Source organism: Tenrec ecaudatus, chromosome 4, assembly GCF_050624435.1.
Source record: "Tenrec ecaudatus isolate mTenEca1 chromosome 4, mTenEca1.hap1, whole genome shotgun sequence".
Lineage (NCBI taxonomy): Eukaryota > Metazoa > Chordata > Mammalia > Afrosoricida > Tenrecidae > Tenrec > Tenrec ecaudatus.
In genome coordinates this window covers 142,218,393-142,229,861 of record NC_134533.1, presented here as the reverse complement: position 1 = coordinate 142,229,861, position 11,469 = coordinate 142,218,393, and the positions used below count along the sequence as shown (strand labels likewise).

Below are 11,469 nucleotides of genomic sequence, written 5' to 3'. Positions count from 1 at the left end.
GCTTTCAACCTCAGGACTTGAAACTTGGACCTGAACTCCTCTTGGGCTCTTGGCTAGGACGCTTGTCTTCTGCGATGTTCCAAACGTATCTGATCAGCCAGGAAGATCAGCACAATCCTGCCTGAATAGATGCAGCCTCCCTTGCCCAGTTGCTATGGAGTTGGTTCTGACTCAAGGCAATGTGTGTGCGGGTGTGTGCACACACTCTGTCGGGTTTTCAATGGCTGTTTTTTCAGATGTAGATTGCCAGGCCTTGCATTTGAATAATCGATAGGTGAACGCAATCTTCACCGTAACATTAACCATTTAAATCATCCAGAGACTCCCTCCTCCTTCTAACAAGAACCCCCCAAACATAATTAAAGACTGTTTTACCGAGTTCCATTTTGTAAGAATCTACCTCAAACTGTAAATGAATGAAAAATATGTAGGAAAATTTCCATTTTGAGCAAGCATGAAAATGCAGGTTGTTCATTATACAAAGGAAGCCTTTATTAAAAAGTACATCAAGAAAAAAAAAGAACCCAAAACTCTCCTGTCAACTCTGTGTTAGAGTATAAACGATGCTGTAGGATTGTCTTAGCCAGAATCTTAAAGAAGCACGCGAGATGTGAAACAGTTCACTTTTAGCTGGAGCTAGCAAACCCTCCGTGAGCCCCGGGAACCTTCTGACCTGTTGCTGACTCTCTGGCCACCCTGTAGGACAGGGCAGAACTCCCGGAAAGGTTTCCCTGGATTGTAATCTTTTACAGAAACAGACTGCCACATCTTTCTCTCCCAGAGCCACTGGGTTTGAACTGCTGACCTTTAGGTTAGCAGCAGAGCACATTAATCACTGTGCCACTATGGTCCGTTAGGCCTTACTGGATGCTAATTGTCCGTCGTCATCACAACCAGACCTCTCTTAGCTGGCACCACAGCTCATGCCCTCCTCGGGCACCGTGACTTTGCTTCATGCACAGTGCCCACACACTGGATGCGATGTGCTGCACTGTTTCATAATTGAATGAACTTTCAAACCCAGACCTTCCTTTTTTGCCCAGAGACCCTATTCTCTGAAGCCCCTACTTACCAGACACTGAGGCATATTTTATTTTAGCCTAAGGTTCAGAGAGTAAGGTGTCAGTCCAAATGGGACCAACGCCCAGTGACAAGAGCCCACTCACTGTCTGAGGAGTTTTATCTCACTCGGAACTCCAAGTACTCGTAGATGCTCTGCTGCATTTCTGAGAGGATATATACCGGTAAGCATCTTAAATGTAAGGGCATTTAAATACTATATCTATATTAGAGCTATATCTGTATTGTTTCATATATATCGATATGAAGGCAGATATGAAGTCATCCCTGGCTCTTATGCAGAAGGAAGTTGTTTCAGCTTAAGCTGAAGGCAATGGGCCAGTGTACTAGGCAGGGCCCAAGAGAGAAGGTCTCTTCACAGTGGAACCCATGAGGGCTCGGCGGTGGTCAAGCAGGGCTCATAGATCCCTGTTTTCCCCTCACAACATCTGTGGTAAATGGAAGGGGCTAGAGGAGGCAGGTGCCAGTTTAAGACCCAGCTAGTCAAGATGGGCTTCAGTCTCTCAAGTCCCCTCCCAACCAGTTCTTTTACTTGAGGTCCTTAAGGTGAGCTACTCTGGTTGGCTCTCAATCCACTTCCTCCTCCCATGGAGATTATTTTTAAAAAAAATCATTTTATGAGGGGCTCATACAACTCTTTTCACAATCCGTACATACATCATTTGTGTCCAGCACATTCGTACAGATGTTGCCATCATCATTCTCAAAACACCTGCTTTCTACTTGAGCCCTTGGTATCAGCTCCTCATTCCCCCGCGTCCCCGCTCCCCCCCCGAACCCTTGATAATTTATAAATAATTATTATTTTATCATATCTTATACCACCCAACTCTCCCTCACCCAGTCCTCTGCTGTCTATCCTCCAGGGAGGAGGTTATATGTAGACCTTGTCATCTGCTCCCCCTTTCTCCCTCACCCTCCCTCCACTCTCCTGATATCACCACTCTCACCACTGATCCTGAGGGATTCATCTGTCCTGGATTCCCTGCATTTCCAGTTTCTATCTGTGCCAGTGTACATCCTCTGGTTCAGCCAGATATGTAAGGTAGAATTGGGGTCATGATAGTGGGGGGGGTGCATTTAAGAATGAGAGGAAAATTGTATGTTTCATCGTTGTTCCACTGTACTCTGACTGGCTCGTCACCTCCTCACAGCCCTTCTGCAAGGGGATGCCCAATTTCCCCCAGATGAGCCCTGGGTCCCCACTCTGCACTCCCCCTCATTCACAATGCTATGATTTTTATTTTCGGGTCTTTGATGCCTGCTACCTGATCCCTTTGACGCCTTGTCATCTCACAGGCTGGCATTTTCCATGTGGGCTTTGTTGTTTCTCAGTTAGATGGCCCCTTGTTTATCTTCCAGCCTATGGGACTGCAAATTCTATATATTTTGACAACTGGGAACCATCAGCTTTCTTCACTGCATTTTCCTATGCACCTGCTTTGTCTTTAGCGTTTGTGTCGGGTTAGGCTGGTGTGCTTCTTCCATGTGGGCTTTGTTGTTTCTTAGCTAGATGGCCGCCTGATTGTCTTCAAACCTTTAAGACCCCAGATGCTATATCATTTGATAGCCGGGCACCATCAGCTTTCTTCACAACTTTTGCTCATGGACCCACTTTGTCCTCAGCGATCGAGTCGGGACAGGCCCATGGAGACTCTTGGGTCTCCACAGGACCTTCAGAGAAGCAAGTGGGAGTGAGAATATCCGGTGGGCACAACTGCCCATTGCGATGCCAATCAAAGATGGCTTACAGTAGGGATCTCAGCAGGACATGCATAAACCTGGGTGGTGAAGTCTTCTGAGGTCTAGAATGGAGAAGGAAGCTTTGGAAGTTGGAGAGGGAGGGGGTGGTTTTCCTGAGTGTATAAGTCCCAGTTTAATTTCAAGGTCTATCCATAAAAGGAATATCCTTTAAAAATGACACTGATGTTTAAAACTTCACACGCACTGTGAGGGCTCTAACAATAATAATAAAAACAAAAATGAGGTAGGTAGTTTATTGTGCCAACCTGGCCAATAAACACATATGGGGTTAATTGAAGGGCAGAGAGATAAATGGCTCAGTGAACCTTTCACCTTTCTAGTTCTCGGGTCTCTTGCTTTGTGATGGTTGGACCAGGGTGCAGCTGCCTTAGCCAGTTCCCTGCTTCAGCTGGCAAGACTCACTTGCTGCGAGCCATCCCTGAGGAGAAGCCACATGGACATACCCCGGTACAGCCCTGGGTGCTGGAGCAGCCGTGTGGAGACCCCTGCCAGCACTGAGATGCTTACACATTCAATGACTCGGCTTTCCTCCTGCAGTCAGCATGATTGTGTCTGTTTTGTGAGGTGGAGGATTTTGTGGATTGGTGTCGGACATATGGGTTAATGTTGGACTTGTGGGCTTGGGAAACACTGGGTTGGGATGTTTTCTTGATGTGCACTTAACCTTTATATAAAACGCTCTCTTATGCATGAGTTTCTGTGGATTTGTTTCTCCAAAGTATGCAGACTAACACAAAAAAACAAACCAGTAATACACGTGGATGAGAACGTGGAGATATTGGAACCCTGGTACATCAGTGGTAGAAATATAAAATGGTGCCACCACTTGGGAAAACAGTTTGGGAGTTGCTTGTAAAGTTAAAAATAGAATTGCCTTGTAAATCAGCAATTCCACTTCTAGGTATACACCCTAAAGGAGTGTAAGCCAGAACTCAGACACCACTGATCACTGCAACATTACTCACACTAGCCAAAAAGTGGAAACATCCTCCAACAGATGAATGGATAAACAAAATGTGGTATATCCGCTCTATGGAATATTATGCAGTTATAAAAAGGAATGACGTTACATAGAATAGGAATAGGGGCTACAATTTGGATGAACCTTGAAAACACAGTGCTGAGAAACAGAAATCACAAGCAACCATATATTGTGCAAATCTATTTATATGAAATATCCCAAACATAAAAATCAAAGCAAATCCGCTGTCATTTATCGTGACCCCAGGTAAGGCCAGGGCTTAGCTGGTGGGTTTGAACAGCCACCACTGCAGGCAGCAGTCCAACGCTTACCCGACAGCGCCCCCAGAGTCCTTAAATGTCGGACAGGCAAATTCGCCGAAGCGGAAAGATTAGCGATTTCTAGGGGCTGGGGTAATGGGAGTGAAGGCTTAGGGGCATGGAATTTATTTTTCCTGCGTTGCAAACGGTCTAGGAGGACATCGTCGTGAAGCTTGCCAAATGTGAGCTTATGAAAGCCACTGAATTGCACACTTTGAAAGGAAGGATGGGTTTATGGTTGTGAATTATATCGTCTTTTATTTTCAAGCTGGGGGCGGGGGGCGGGCGGTGACGCTGGCGGGGAGGAGTTAGAGAGAATGGATCAATGAAACGGAGCGGCAGCGTCGCCAAGTCCCCGTAGCGTATGCAATCCTCAGGGACTTGCGCCACGGGAGCCTGGGCAGGCCAGCCGCGGCGGGACAGGGTCTGGAAGGAAGACTTCTGGGGATTCGAAGGGAACGCGGTTACCGTTACCGCGTCGCCTAGGATTCCGGAGGCGTCCAGGGTCCGAAGTTGGAGACCTAAAGGTTGGAGCGTGGATCGTTTTAAGGTGGTCCGAGCGAATTCCCTCTCCACTTCCACCTTAACGCCAACTCGGCGGAGCCGCGGGACGGACCTCGCGAAGTGAGCGGAGCCGCCGGGAGGCTGCGGTGGTCGGCCCGGCCCGGCCCGACCCGGCGGGGGAACTAGGCGCCGGTGCCCGGGCTTCGCGGCGCGCGATCCCTAGGGACTAGGGTGCCTTCGCGGGCCACCGGTCGCCGCGCGGACCCCGCGCCGGGCGCGCCGCTCTATTTTTAGCAGGCGCGGATGCCGTGCAGGGCGCTGCGCGCGAGTTCGAGGTGCGCGGTCGCTTTAAGAAGGCGCTGGGGCGGGGACAGCACCCAGCCGCCGGTGGGCTGTCTGTCCCGGAGCCGTCAATCCGGCCGCCGCGGCGCTGCCTCCGGCGGGCTCGCCGGTGGAGGAGGCGGCCTGAGGGTCGTAGCCGAGCGGGGGCTGCAGCGCGCGGTGAGTGGTCGCCACAGCTTGCAGGGAGGGGGCCGAGCCCCGGCTTCCTCCACCCCGAGGGCGCTTTGTTCCCGGGACGGAGGTGGGGCCACCCCCGGGGCTGGGTCGCCTGGCGCCGGGCGCGTCCGGGGACTGGCGGTGCGTGGCCTCGTGCCCGCACCTCCGGCTCCCACGTAACGGTCTGCGGTCGAGAAAGAAAGGGGCCCGGCCGAGCTCGCGATAGGGAAGGCCTGTCCCACCCACGCACCCCTGCCCTTTCTTGGTAACCGAACTGGGGTGCTAGTCGACCCCCAGCGCCCTGTGGAGGACCCGGCGGACGGGGAGATGAGCCTGGGGTGGTGGTGGTGGTCTTGACTCTTGCCCCCATTTAAAATGGCGTTACCAAGGGAAGGGAGCCGCTGCCGGTGGAGTTGTCAAATTCGCCTGACTAATAAAAAGCTTCATAAACAACCCTGTGCTGCGTCGCCTGGGGCTGGAGGAACTGGGGCTCTGGCCACAGCTCGGGCTCGCGTTCATTCATTGACAGGCGCGGCGGTGGGCCCATCCATCGCGCGCAAGCACGGAGCCAGTTCCTACCCCCGAGGTGAAGCAGGGTCCCAAACCCAGGGACACCCCCCCCCCCCCCCAGTGGTCAGTGCTGGGGCAGAGAAACGGGGCATTGAGAGACTACCGGGTCCCGCATTCCAGTGTGGAAGTCAGGGAAGGCTTCCCGGAGGAGTTGAAGCCCTGCGCAAATGCAGGACGCCCATGTAGACTGCGGTTGGATCTGAGGCTGAGTCCCCAGGGGTGGGCAAGGGCTCTTTGACCAGGACATGGATCTGAGAACTCTGGGATCGGTCTCCCACCAAGGCACCCTGATGGTTGGAACCTCCTGCCTTGAGCCGGTACACTGTCTTGGGCCCCAACTTCCTGGTGGGGATCTGAGTGGGTGATCAACAAGACTTAAAGTTGTCGTCTCGGAAGGTTTCTGCCTCACAGGAATGAGGCGTGCTGACTCAAAGCCCCACTGTAATAACATCAGCCAATAGGCGAAACGTGGCGTTGCCTATCCATGGGCCAGACCTTCCAGAAAGGTTTTATTACTGGCCCCGTGGACAGATGGGGATGTGGGGCTGGAGAGGGTAAACAGCTTGCCCAAGAGCAGATCAAGAACTGCTTTGGTCCATGAGGCTGCTCTGGTCCCTCCGAGAGGGACTCTGCCCTGGACTCGAGGGGGCTCCTGGTGCAGCCTGGCTTGTGGTTTTCTGTGTTGACATTCAGTGTTAGGTTCAAGCTGGGCTGGGAGCTGCTGGTATTCATGACTGACTGACCTGTGTCAGGGCTTCCAAGTGAACAAAGCCCGTTCACACAGGCGGTTCGGAGTGTTTCTCCCGCTTCTCTTCCCAGCGTGGAAACTTGAGCTGGCTAACGTTTTGTAAACCTCCTCATTTCCTGTGAATTGCATGTGCCTGCTGACTGGGGTTGAAGATATTTGGGGCCATGGTTTTTACCCTTGGGTCTGCGCTCACTGTCCCACAGCCAGCTTGTGCCTCTGCCTGCGGTTTATGGTGTAGTTAGCCTGTTTCTTCTCTGCCTGGGACTTTGATGCTGGGGGGCGGGGGAGGCGGGGAGGGGAGTTAAGGCTGCAGGGTCTCCTAGCCTCTTTGGGGCTGGGGGCGAAGTGGTGGTGGTGGTGGTGAGGGGTGCTGTTGAGTAATCTAGTAGCTGAGTGTTCTGGGAGTAGCTGCCCCCCCTCTTCCTCCAGTGGCCTCCACATTTCCTAATGGAGGATGGGGGCAGGGCAGTGAGTGGGAGCCAAGGCACCCTGGAAGCAATGGACATGGTGAGGCAATGGACAGCCTTCTAGGGTGGCCAGCTTTACTTCCTGTGTATTTTCCACCATTCACGTTTTCACAGACAGAACGTGCTTTTGTGACAGGTATAACGTCACTGTTTATTATCAACTCTTACCACGGATGATTCGCACTTCCAGTTGCTCTGAGCTGCTTACAAAGCGGCAAGTGCCTTACCCCTGGGTCTCCCTTGCATTGGTTCCTGCAGCCAGGCTGAACTGCTGGGCTCTGATGAATTGAGCTGGTGTCTGCAGAGGCTGGTCTTCACATGGGGTGGAACTACCCGCATGTTGACAAGCCTGCTGGATCTAGTGTGTTCTCCAGGAGGCGCAGCCTCAATTTAAACCACTTACATCTTGGATAATCACTGGCATCTGTCCTTCTTAAGAAATGCCCCCCCCAAACAGAATGGGCCTCCCTCCAAGTGCTTGAAACCTGAAAACACGTGTATTGTGTAGCTTGTACAAACCATACTCGTGTGAACTTAGACAGATAGGAACACATTCTTGTGCAAAAACGTCATATTCTCAGGTGTCCAGAGGGTGCGAATTGAGTTCCAAAAGCTCACACCTGCCAGGCCGGGCAGACATCCAGCAACTGTAAGGTGCAGTTACCTTTGTCTGGAAAGAAGAAAAGAGAGAGGCTGGGTAGTTCCCTATGACCTGGGGCGCATGGCAGCCCCCATTTTCTAGGGGCTGAGCAGAGAACTCAAGCTGCAAGAGGAATATTGTTGGTGGACTGGGAGGCCCTGCCAAGTCTGATGGTCTTGGATGGTGTCACTTGAGCCCTACAACTTGAATCGGGGGATGCTTTTGGCTGCAAGTAACAAAACCCAAATAACAATGGGCTAAGCACAACCTAGAGCTCCCAAAGGTGCAGTCAGCCTCTGTGAGGTCTTTGATCACAGAGATGGGCTAGCGTTGCCGCTTCCAGCAGGTTTCTGCATGGGCAGCAACCAAGAAGAACATGGGGTTGGGGCCCAGATCCCTGGGTTTCCCCTTCTTGGATCATGTTTGATCTGCCAGTCAGAAGCCGGGAGAACACTGATTGGAGCACAAAGTTGGGTATACAATCGTGGCAGCTCATGGGCCCCTGAGAATTCATGTTGCCCTGCTCCCAGGTCAATCCCTAGCCTAAAGCTACATGACTTCCCTGCTGTTTAATGAGCCCTCCTCTGGGCGCTGGCACTCAGGCGGACCAGTGTGCTGCTTCGGGCAGCCCAAGGACCCTGACCTGTAACTTGGCCTTGACAGAGTGAAAAGAGGGCGGGCAGTGGGCATTGCTCAGCTTGTGGCTTGTACAGCCAGAGGGAGCGCTGCTGCTTCAAGCTTCCCCAGCGGAGCGCCCGCTGTGGAGGGGAGGCAGAGGCTGTGCACCTCAGAGCTTCCCAGGTGCACCCTCTGGCCTTGTATGCAGAGTTCCTGCAGTGCATGATGAGGCAAGTGCAGCTTACCCCCAGACACCGCACCTGCCAACGCCAGGACCCTCCCCCACCATCACCACCAAGCAAGCCCTCTTCAGTGGGAGCAGGACACAGGACCAGGCAGTTTTCTGCAGACAGCTCTCTTTGATGTCCTGAAGCAACACGGTCCCTTAGCAGTCTTGGTGGCTTCATGGGAGGGGTACAGCTGCTGATGGCCAGCAGCCAAATGACACTATGGCCATCCCTAGTTGTGGAGGTGGCATTTTGGGTCACAGAGTAGCGCATTTTCTGTAGCGAGCCTGGCCGCAGGCTGTACAGATGGAGGAAATGCCGCGGGTTGTTGATCAGCTGTGTTGCTAATGCGAGTTTGTGCAGCTGGCGGGTAGAACGAAGGAGGGCGCAGTGGAGAACTGGGAGCCCGAGCCCTGCTTCTGACCCTCTGACCACCAGCTTTAGTGCCTGGACGGACCCAGGCCCTGTCCCTTCCTTCCCTGCCCAGCCCACAGGGTTGTCATAGGGATCAGATGAACAGAGAGGTGAGAATGTGCTTGGGAGGGCAGGACGGGCCATGTGAGTGACGGTCGTTGTCTGTGTCCAAGCAGCTCTTGGGTAATGGAACCATGGGCCAGGAGAGGTGGCGTGGGGGGTACTTAGCAGAGATTCATGCCCGGCCGCAGAGCACTCTTCTCCCAGTGGTCAGGAGACAGTTTCAGGTGGGACACAGCCGCCATCTTATATCTTAGTAGTTTCTTGAAAATCCAGGTATCCTACCAAACATATGTCTTTGCTCAGATAAGACTCCAGAAAAACCAACCTCACTGCCAGTGAGTTGATTCTAACCCACAGTGACCTCATAGGACAGGCCGGAACTGCCCCGTGAGTTTATGAGAGTAGAAAGCCTCATCTTTCTCCCCAGGAGTGGCTGCTGGTTTCAAACTGTAGACTTTGCAAACCGCAGCCCAACACTATGCCATCAGGGCTCCTCCATCTTAAACCTGAAGAGTGGGCGTATCTTTTAAAAGTATGGTGATTTGTAAGGTAAAGGTTAAGCCGAAAAGGATAGAGGAGTAGACAGAGATAGCCAATGGCCAGGTGACCTGTGGTATAAAGGCCAGGAGTCATTTCACAGGGGAGCCCCTCCTGGGACAGCTTGGTAGGGTGGGTCTTTGGCTTCAGCTGGACTCTTATAGAAACAGTGAGCTCATCAATCCACTCCACTTGGAGATTTTTTTCATCCCTGTAAGACATTTCTTCCCATAACTGCCTGCCCCCCAGCTTGTGTCCCCCGAGAAGGAAGGCTTGTTGCCCTCAAGGCCGAGTACCAAGCCAAAACCCACTGCCATCAAGTCTGTTCTGACTCCTAGCAACCCTGGATGGGGTTTCCCAGACTGGAGACCTGGACGGAGCAGACTGCCTCATCTTTCCCCCAGGGGTGACCACTTCCTTCAGCTGCTCCTCCAGGGGCGTGGGTTTAGCAGAGACTCTCTGTCTTTCTTCCCTCCCTCCCTCCTTTGCCTCACTCATGCTTTCTCCAGCCCTCCCTTCCTTCAGAAAGACTTGTGAGCTGGCCCCATGCTGTCACTTTATCTTCACAAGCTGTAAGACTCCCGCCCGCCCGCTGGGTTATGCAGAATAGCCTTTCACAGATGTGGACACTGAGGCTCAGATCACCCCTGGGCACTGCCTGGGGGACGGAACAGCAGGAGGTCTGTCTGGGCCTGACCGCAGGCACCACACTGCCTCTCACCTGGATGGCCAGAATGGCCAGTCCCTTAAAGGCTTCATGGGACAGCCTGCAGGGGGCTGGCTGCTGTTCATAATAAATATAGCAACAGAGCCTCTGGGAGAGAAGGGCTGCCGAACAGCCGTGCTCCGAGCCTCACAAGGCAGAGGGTGCGGGTTGGCAGAGAGGCGGTGAGAAACCTCCTGAGGAGAGAGTTCCTGGCTCAGATGAACCCTGTAGCCATGCTTGCACCTAGGGTCAACTGAACCTGATGAAGCCTGTAGCCAAGGTGAGCCCCTAAACACTGCTGGTCTTAGTGTCTACTCCACGTACCTCAGAACCAGAACAAAACATTGCGTACTTGGCTTTAAAATTGTGTGTGTGAAATATCCGTGTGTGTGTGTGTGTGTGTGTGTGTGTGTGTGTAAAGGATAAGTTACAAAGATCATGTACTGGGTATGCAAAATGAGTGCTCAGGTTCCCATTTCATCTGCGCTGGCTCCTTTGTAACTGCGGTGGTGTGCTCCACAGGCTTTCTAGGCCGTGCCTTCTGGGAGCAGACCGCCAGGCCTTTCTTCTCAGAGCTGCCTATCAGGTAGCAGCCTGGTGCTTCAACTGCTTCATTGGCGTGGTTTCAGAGTTAGTGAAAGGGGCAGGCCTTAAAACGTTCCCTCCCCTCCTCATTGAGCCTGGCTGGCTTGGTCCTCTCCCACGGCCTGTGGCAGGCACGTGGGGCCTGGCTCCTTGGTTTTCCGTGTCGCTTCTCGACTCGCTTAGCCTCCCGTTCCAGCTAAGGCAAGGAAAATGCCACCTGGGTCTCTAGTGAGGTTGTTGACAGACGATCTTGCAACTCTACCCACCCTCAACAGTAGGATGTGTAGTTGTGGCGGGTGGTGCAGTTGGGTAAGCACTGGGCTGCTAACCTGATCACAAGGTTGGTGGTTCAAACACAGCAGTCGCTCCAGGGAAGAAAGACTTAGAGCCTTGGAAACCCTCTATGGGGTTGCTATGAGTCAGAATCGACTTGCTGGAAGTGGGTTTGCTTTCATTATTGGCTTTATGGCACTTGGTAGGCATTGTGGGATTTTTTTAACACAAATATAAGGTTTGCAGCAAATATAAGGTTGCGGTTTACACAAATATAAGGTTACCCTGTGAGCAAGTATAACAGCACAAGTTTTCCAACTTGATACGCTCACTCCTGTTTCTGTGTCACCTTGTGGTCAATCTCACCGTATTTTGAACTTTCTCGCTTATTGGACCGTAGGAAAACATCCACCTGGCTTTTCTATGCACTGGGGAAGGAATAAGCAAGCACCAACCCTGTGGCTCAAGTTATTGTAGCGTGTGCTCTATTTCAG

The 11,469-nt window shown here is 52.5% G+C and overlaps 1 protein-coding gene across 3 annotated transcripts in view; it reads left to right on the top strand.

The window, feature by feature from the left end:
* The first annotated feature begins 4,974 nt into the window (after window positions 1–4,974).
* The window catches only part of MRAS (muscle RAS oncogene homolog), a 50,705-nt gene continuing 44,210 nt past the window's right edge, over window positions 4,975–11,469 (top strand). For 2 of the 3 annotated variants that reach the window (XM_075546858.1, XM_075546857.1), the window contains exon 1: window positions 5,013–5,130. The gene's annotated coding sequence lies outside the window, so the exon portion shown is untranslated. Of the gene's footprint in view, window positions 5,131–11,469 lie in introns of all 3 variants that reach the window. The other variant, XM_075546854.1, reaches the window with a different exon arrangement.